The sequence below is a fragment of the Haliaeetus albicilla genome, chromosome 12 (genome assembly GCF_947461875.1).
Source record: "Haliaeetus albicilla chromosome 12, bHalAlb1.1, whole genome shotgun sequence".
Taxonomy (NCBI): domain Eukaryota; kingdom Metazoa; phylum Chordata; class Aves; order Accipitriformes; family Accipitridae; genus Haliaeetus; species Haliaeetus albicilla.
In genome coordinates this window covers 34,768,504-34,777,488 of record NC_091494.1, presented here as the reverse complement: position 1 = coordinate 34,777,488, position 8,985 = coordinate 34,768,504, and positions in this window count along the sequence as shown.

The following is an 8,985-nucleotide window of genomic DNA, read 5'->3' as shown; positions in this document are numbered from 1 at the left end:
CAAGTGTCCATGAACCCCTTGGCTCGGGGAGACAAAGCTCGGCTCACCTGGGAGCTGCTGAACCCACCAGTGTGCAAACACAGCAGCATGGTCAGCCCTACCTGGCTGGAGGTCAGGCATCATTCAGGTCCCCAGTAACACCACCACCAGCTTCCAAATCATCAGATTTTCACAGCCAGCTTAAAGTTTGGATTTGCCTTCTGTCCATTAGACACTGGGATTAGCACCCATGAGCCCCAGCTCAAATATTAACAACAATGTCCCCAGGTGGCCACCATGCAGCAGAGTAACCCCTCTGGACCCAGGATGGCATGACCAAGCTTATCTCCCTCCCTTAAAAATGCAGGGGAAGAGGCACTGCGCTTAGACCCAGCTTAAAACCAGAGCAAAACTGCAATGCAGCACTAACACTTTTAAAAAGGGAAAACCCTCAAATTCTGACAAATACAAGCACTCAGGCAACAATCTAGGTGGAGCATTGGTTAAGTTATTACTTGTTGTGTGTTTAAAGAAAAGGACTCTTCTAAGCTTTCGTACCTTGGGTCTTAGTCAATACCGGCTCACAGCTTGGTACCTCGTTACATGGTGAGCCTGGCTGCAGTGGGCGCTTCACCTCGCTCCCTGGCACCGGGAGGTGAAGGGTCTTGGCTCAAGAGTCTTCATTTAAAACATTAGAAAATATTAGAAAAGTAAGTGAGAAATCCCCCAGCCTTTCCAAGGTTTCTGCCTCCCTCTTTGGGGACATCACATCTGGCCCTGGCAGGAACCCAGCCCCGTTCCCACGTGCCATCCCACTCTGCAGACAGGAGACGGTGAGTAAAGCGGCGGCGATGCTCCGCTGCCTCAAAATCCCAAATGAACTCTAACAGCCCTGAACTTCTGCGTCTCGTCCCAGATGTGAGACATAAATCAGGGGCAGGAGCACAGGCACACGCCGTCATGCGCCAGCCGCCCGTTTCCATGGTTTCCCGCGACTATTGCTCTCGAGGGCTCAGGGTTAGGAGGCAACTTGTTCCAGAAGGAGAAAGATGCTGCGTTGACACCATTGCGGCAAAATCCCGGCTGGGGATTGCACTGGCAGGCAGGCAGGCAGCATCGCCCTGCCAGTCTGTACGGCCCCATAGTGACTCGGGTGACCCCCCCAGTCATTTTGGTGCAAGGTGCTGTGCAGAGGGAGGTGGCAGCCCTGAGGGCTGGGGTGGCATTTGCTTGCCTTGCCCAGCCAAGGTTGCTGCCTGCTGTCTCAAAGGGGAGCTCAGCCCAGTGCCCGCTGCCATGGCAGGGTGGCCCAGGGCCATGGGGCTCAGGGATGGGGACAGCGGACTTGGTCCCCACAGCCGGTGGGAAGGCTGAGATGGCATCAGCCTGGGTAATCCATATGGAAGAAATCACTCCATCTCTCTCAGATCCCAATTCATTTCAACACCCTGATCCCTCTCCCCTCTCCAGTCGAGCATCACAGCCCTCCTGCTTTCCACCTCCTTCCCACGGACCCGTTCCCTGTGACGGGGTGGCACTGCCTTGCCAGCCTTGCCAGCGGGGCCCTGTCCCTGCCGAGCCCGAGCCTGCTCCTCCCGCAGCTTCTGCACGGCAGGGAGAGATCAACTGTCTGTTCAAGCCGCCCTCCATTTGCACAGCCGCAGGGGGTGAGGACGGGTTTCCAGGCCCTCTGAGCCTTTGTTCATGGTGTGCTGTGTTCCTGCGGGGTCTGTACCCGCCTGCAGACGGCTTCTCCCACTCCCCCCTGTGCCCTCCCACATCGCCTCTCCTCCTCCCCGTGCGCTGGGTGCAATGAGAAATGTACTTGGCTCCCGATCTTCGAGTAGGAGGTGAAGGCAAAAAAACCCGAGACTTCAGCTCCACAGCGTGTGGGATGTGGATGATGGCAGATCCCCACCCTTGACTCCTCCACTGTCTCTGGGGCGAAGGCGGAAACCCCAAATCCAGACCCTCGGGGCTGAGCCCACCTTCCCTTGTGCGTGGGGACAGCCTTGTTATTCGGTTCCCGGAGAAAAGCGGGTGACTTCCTGCGCCTCCTGCAAAGTCAGCTCCCTGGGACCTTCTGACAAACACCATTAGTTGGGGTGACCCTGGGAAGAGACCCCGCGAGCTCCCTCAGGGATTGCCTTGGGAAGGAGCTGCTGGAGCTGCCCTAAGCCCATGATGCTGGTGTGATACTGGGAGTCCAGCGAGGACCCCTTCTCCAGACCCTCGAGACTCCAACCTGGCCAGAAGAGGAGCAGTCCTGGGATTTTAAGTGAAATAAGGCTGAAGGGACCGGTGTGGTTAAGCCCAAGGCATCCAGAAAAGCAGCCCTGACTCTGCCCCTTTCCCCTCTGAGCTGGACAGGGTGGGAGGTGGAAGATGCTGGTAGGGCTCGTCGTCTTTTTTGCTCCCACTGACGTGGCTGAAGGCTATTGCAGGACACACGTGTGTGCCAGGTTGGATGTTCCTCCTTCGTCCTCCTCCTGGAGTCACTCCGGGCTGCTGCGCTATCTCACCCGGAGATGTTGGACTTGTCACCCTGAACATTGCTGAAATGAAGCCCCTGGTTGCCAGCCCGGCTGACCCCGCATTGCCCCCAGCATGCAATGCCTCTTTCTCTCCCCCTTCCTAATCCAGCCCTGCTGCCAACTTCAAAGTCCTGATCTGAAAAGGAATAACAAGACTTTAGGAAATGGCTTTGCAGTGCCTGCTACCCGGGGAGGGAAGGATTTAGCCTAAAGCCTATATAAATGCTCTGTACTTATTGCAGGTTTCCTTCCCCCGGCTTCCCTGATCCCAGGAGACCCGTGCACAATCCTGATGCTTCAGCTCTGCACGGGCAGCACCTGGGGCCTGTGAGACATCACTGCAGGAACAGGCTGGAGGACAACACGCTGGGGGGGTTAAAAGGGGCTACAGCCAACAGGACCCCCCAGATCCAGCTGGGCTTGCATCACTGCCTGCATCTCCATCACATGGGGGTGATAAGCCCATGCAGGATGTTGTGGGCTCCCAGTTTAATCACGCAGCCATCATCTGCGTTGCTGGCACACTCAGGCGCTAACTGACTCATAAAGACCAGTAGTATCGAGAGACTGGGATTCCCCCAGCTCCATGTCCTCAGCACTGCTGGTAAGAGCTGGGCAAGGGAGGTGACAGTGCGGGAGCTGCTGTCTCCCTCCCCGACCCTGGGCAGCCCCAGGGAAATGAAACCCAGGCTGCTTGTGCAGGGCAAAGCCGGGGGGCCGACACTCTTCCTCTGATTGAAACCAGATCTCAGGCGGTGCTGCCGGAGCTGGTGGGGAATGCGTTTAAACCAAACCAGCCCACGCTCTCCTTCTTCCATTGAAAGAGGGTTTGTCTGCTTTGCGGTCCAAGTCCAACAGATGTGGCTTTGTGCAGAGACCGAGGTTTGCGGTACCACCGAAGGAAACCCCCCAGTGGGACCCTGCCCTGAGCCCCCGGCTCCCAAAGGGGACCCCCAACCCCTGAGGCCACCCCGAGCTCCAGCTCGCCACCCCCACGTGTGGGAGCAGGATGGTGTGGGATGCCGGGGATGCTGGCCTGGGGACCGGGATAGCAGCAGCGCTGGGGTGATGCCGGGGAAGGGAGCACGGGAAGAAGACACCCAGGCAGGACTCTCGGCAGCAGCAGGTAGAGGGGCGGCGGGTGGGTGAGATGGGGACAGCGCAGCCTCCCCATGACCTTCTCAAACCTTGTGTCAGCTTTCCACCTCCTTCCCCCAAAAATCCCTACCAACCCACATAACCTAAAAATCCCAAGGATTAGGAAATCCAGGGGAACAAAGGGAAGCCAAGAGGGCCCCTGGGAGCAGGGCTGGGTGCTGCCTGGTCCTCGCAGGCAGGGCAGGGCAGGACGAGAAGCTGCCAAGGCAGCCCTGGAGAGCGCTTCCCACCCAGACAAACCTGGTCTCAGCCTGGGAATTTTTGCAAAAAACCCCAGTCCCACCCTGGGATTTGAGGAAACCAAAACCTTGTGATGCAACCGGGAGGGATGAAGCAAGAGACTCAGGAAGCAGGTGACAGATCCGGCACTCTGGGGCTGCATGTGCAAGGCATCAGCTGGCTGCTAAACTTCCTTGGACCCTGAAGAGCCTCCAGTGTCACCACCTTCCCCATTGCCCCTCCATGCCAAGCTCTCCCTGCCAGCAGGAACCGGCTGCCACCCCGGGAGCACGGCCCTTGTCACAGCTGGGTCCTTCAGCGGTAAGCGAGGATGACACGGTTATTGGGAAACAAGTCGACACTTCCAAACAGATTCTCTTTGCTGCTCTTTTCCTTCCTGAAGCTGGTCTGAGCGTGGCAGGGGTTGCTCAGGAAAGCCAGCAAGCTAATATATTCATGTCATCTTGCATTTGGTGCCAGGACATGAAGTAAACACCGTCAGGGACCTCGCTCCGGTTCAAAGACAAGCCCTGTTTCTTATTCCGATCACATTATCCATGCTCCCTGTACAGCTTCATTGATTCATATCTTAAAAAGAAAAGCCTTCAAAACCCATTAAGTCTGCCTTGCCGTTCCAGCCCTGCTCTCAAGGGCCAGGGCAAGAAGCATTAACTAATCTGCTCACATTACCTTGCCTTTGAACCGAGCATCTCTTGGTGTCAATCAAGAGTGTTTGGAAGTGATATGCTCCCGTGCGGGGCAAGTTTTGGCTGGTGAGGTCACCCAATGCCAAGCAAGTGGAGGGACCGGCACTTAGGCATTGCCCCCTGCACCGGGCGCCTTTTTGCACCCAGGGAGCACCCAGGGTTCGTGCCCGTGGAGGCATGGTGGAGCAGCCCAAGTTACGGTCCTCTGTTTGGTTATGGAGGACTGTATGGTTATAAACAAGGCCATGAAGGAGCAAGCTCTTGCGGCTGCTCTTTCTCAGGGCCTCAGACAGCACGTGGGGTGCAAGAGCGGGGACCTTGCTGCTGTCAGCCTGGCTGAGTCTCGGCGAGGGGAGAAGGGTTTGCAAGCAGCGATGTCCTCCCAGGGATTACGAAAGCCATGCTGCCTATTGCCAGGGAAAAGGAGGTCCTTCCAGCCTCTTGGGCTCCAGCTCAGCCAGCAGCCGCTGTTTATTTGGCTTCAATGACTTCACAGCGTACCGAAACATGGTCCTGGGGGCCCAGAGTGCTCCAGTCCATCTGGCTGGGATGTCGGGCTCGGCCACCCCATGCGCTCCCCGGTGCCTTGCATAAGGCAGCTCCGCACCCTCCAGCCTGACTTCCACTCGGGAAGAAATTACTCACTCTCGTTTTCATCTGGCTGCAGGAGACACTCGAGATGTTTCTTCCACCACCCTCCCAAAGGCTTCCCATCCCACTGGTGCCAGCAGCAAGGCTGGATCCATCCCCTCTGCCCCCAGCCGACCCCCAAGTTCAGGGACGGAGACTGTTTACTGGACAGGCTTACAGGGATTTGGTTTTACTGACATTTCAAGTGTTGCTCGTGACTGTTGTTTTTAGGGTCTAGAGCACTTTGAGAGGACGTGTCCACCAAGAGAGGATTAACCACAGCCATCCCAGGCCCTTGCCATGGCTGGATTTGGGGGGCATCTCCAGCCCCAGCTGGATGGGGATGGAAAGCCAGGCTTCCTGGAAAGCTCTGCTTTGCTTTCTCTTTCAGACTCAACCAGTCATTGAACCTGGACTGATCTGGGTTGCTTCATTTGGTTCTGGTTTCAAAATCCTTTTGCAGGGGGAAGCTGTTTTCCAGCCAATTTACAGGAATGCTCAGCATGGGGCTTTTCCCAGCCGTTGTGCTGCAGCCAGCATCTGTCCCACGTCAGCCCGTTTGTGCCCCAGGGCCAAAATGGAGCCGGGGCATGGCATAAGACCAACCCACAGGGTTGCGTGCAGCCGCCTGGGCATGGCCCCAAATGGAGACACGTCCTGACTTTGGTGAGCACCAGCATTAGACCCCCAAGGGTCTTCGTGGCTTGGTGTGGGGCAGGCAGCACTGGGGGTATGGGCAGCACAGAGCGTTCACCTGAGGTCCCTCGTGGCAAAACCCCACCTGGCAGCAAAAACCCACGTGGGGCCAAAACCCCACAGGGGCACCGACCCACAGCTGCCCGGGAAGCCAGTGCCCATGGCTCCCTGCCTGCTCTGGGGTTCTTCTCCAGGTCAGGACCTTCATGTAACATTAAACCCTACGTGTGTGTGTTCACGGGCATGCATGTAAATGTGTAAAGGACCCCCACAGAGCTGCCTTGCCCTCTCTCTTACAGAGGTTTCTTTCCCAGTTGTTCTCTGTAACCTAAACCCACAAGTCACTCAACTCCAGAAGACGTGTTTTGCATTGCAAAGGGCAGAGCCGGGACAAGGTGTGTGAAGGCACTTCATTGCCCGTGGACTGGGACATCTAAGGAGCTTATAGGGGAGGCAAAGGCTTCCCTGGCAAGACAATGGAAATGGGCACAGAGGTCTGGGGGGAGACCGTGGGGCCAGAGCCATGCCGTGGGGAGAGGTGTGCGTGCTGCTGAGCGATGGGAGAGCGGGGAGGCAGAGGCAAACCCAGCCCGCGGGAGGGGAGGATGCAGACAAGGTCTCGGGATCAGCTGGCTGAGAAGCGTCCATGGGGAATTACAGGCAGGTCTGAGCCTGTCAGATTACAGAGATGGGAAGGGGGGAGTGGGTTGAGGCAGGTCCGGTAGGAGGAGGGCTACAGGAGCTGGAGGGAAAGGGAGGAGCGGCAGGAAGGTGGGCAAAGAGGCGGGGGGAGGCACATGGTAAAGGGGGGAGCAGAGGGGAGCACCCAGCCCTGGTGGTGATGGGGCTGATGTGGGCAGGAAGATGGGCTGGGGGAGCCATGGGGTGGATGGGGTGGGAATGGGCTTGGTCCATCACACATCACCCCGAGCGCCCACCTGGCCGAGGTGCAGGGCCGGGGGCCAGCCAGGGCGGGAGCACCTCACGCCAAAACCAATTAAGTGCTCAAGGGGTCACGGACCAGCCACTCAGTTCCCTCCCATCCGAAGGTCAGAGGAGAGCGTCCTCATTTGTTGCCTCTTAATTACATCTGATCCTGCCCTAATTCCTCCTAAAACCAGCCCTGAGAGCCTTCAGGTGACTGCTGGGGAGAGGTGCCCGCCAGCTGGGGTGCCGGACCAGCCGGGCAGGGGTCCCAGCCCCGGGCCGAGCGGTGCCTCCGGGAGGGACGCGAGGGGCCGGCAGCGCTGCATGGTGATGGAGGAAGTGCCATGTGCACCACCGTCCTGCTCCTCGGCACGCTGGTCATGATGCTGCGGCGCCGCTTCTTCAACAAAGTCGAACCGTACGTCCTCTCCCGTCCCCTTCCCGTCCCCTCAGGGCCCTGGGGCCGAGGACAGCAGGGTGAGGGGTGGCCCTGGGGTGGAAGACCTTGCTACTCAGCCCAAGATCCATCCTTGGAGATATTTGGTTCCCTTCTAGTTGCGGTCCTCTGGGTGACACCAGGAGACATTCCCTTGTGGTGGGCAGAGGGAAGCCTTCTGTGATGTGCTGCCACCTCCTCCCCGTTGCACCAGTGCGAACAAGGAGCAAATGCAGGATTGGTCCCCTGCCTTTCTCATGCAAAGGGATAGGGCTGAACTGGGATGCTTTTATGTGCACTGATCAAGGTGTTTTCCAAATGGAGCAGTCCAGCACCCTGCTATCCATCCATTCAGGCAAGCAGCCTGGCTGCCTGTTTGTCTTCATGCCTTGGCTGGGGAGGAGACTGAGCAGTGCTCTCGGCCGTGGGGACATCACCAGGCTGCCAACGACACACAGCAACATCCAGCTGGCAAACCTTCATCTGGCGTAAAATAGCCCCGGGGGGGTTCCGCTCCATCCCTGGAGTGCTGGGAGATAGGAGGAGCATGAGGGTACGGAGGATGCTCGAGAGCATCAGCTAAATGTTGGCTCTCAGAAGAGCCAGCAGCCACCAGCCTGCAGCCACAGCCCTGTTGCGGTGTGCTCCATGCCCACGCGCACGCTCACTCACACACACTCACACGTGTCCTGGCTCCGAGGCAATGGCAGGGAGCAGATGGGAAGGGACTTGCTGCAGTCCCGCATCAAGGCAATGACAAAGCCGCGACCGGAGCGCAGGATCACCTCCTGCTCGGTGCATCCCTGCTGCGCCACGGGCACGGTGCCGGCGGCTGCGGCTTCCACTACCTGCAGCTCCCCGTGTCTTTTGGGAGGGAGTTTTGTTCCCGTTCAGCACTCGCTTGGCTTCAGCTTGGTGGCAGCGGGGCCACGCTCACAGCGTGGCTGAGCATCACCCTTACTTGCTGTGCAGCCGCCTGCTCCAACGCCAGGCTCGGCTTGAGGAGGTTTCCGCTGGAGACACACAAATCTATTTACCAGTGGAGACTGGAGACATCTGAAAGTGGGGAGGTCAAATTGGCACTTAATGAACCAATTAAGTCAGGGAGGGAGAAACAAGACTCGAAGCAGGGAAGGCATCTCCTGGCCTGCATGCCCCCAGCCCTCCCCGTGCTACCTGCAGCACTAGCTAAATTAAGGACTCATTAAGTGCCTGAGCAAACATGGGCTCACTGCAGAGGTGGGAGCTGTCTCTGGGCAGGGGCTATGGGGGTGGCCGGCGAGGCTGGCAGGGCTGGCAGCCTGCAGGTCCGTCCCTTGGGAAGCTGCAGGGTGAACGGGCAGCGCTGCCTGCACATAGGGCAGGTACGCGGCTGGGGGACAGGTCACCCGGAGTGATGGCACCGATGCTGGCAGCGTGCGGGCAGCCCAGGGCCCCTGCCTTGGGGAGGCAGCTCCAGCCACAGCAGAAGCCCTGCCCGTGGGAGCAGGCATGAGTTGCCTTCAGGGTGGCCGGGGCAGGGGAGCGGGGACAGCTTTGCAGCTGGCTCCGTACCCTGTTAGGAGCAAGCAAAGCATGCAAGTGTGGGAGAAGGTGTCTGGGCTGCAGGACTGGTTTGTGGCTCAGCCACCATGTCCTTGCTGTTAGGAGCAAACAGTGGGAAAGCACAAAACCTTGCAGGAGGAGGCAGGATGGAGCT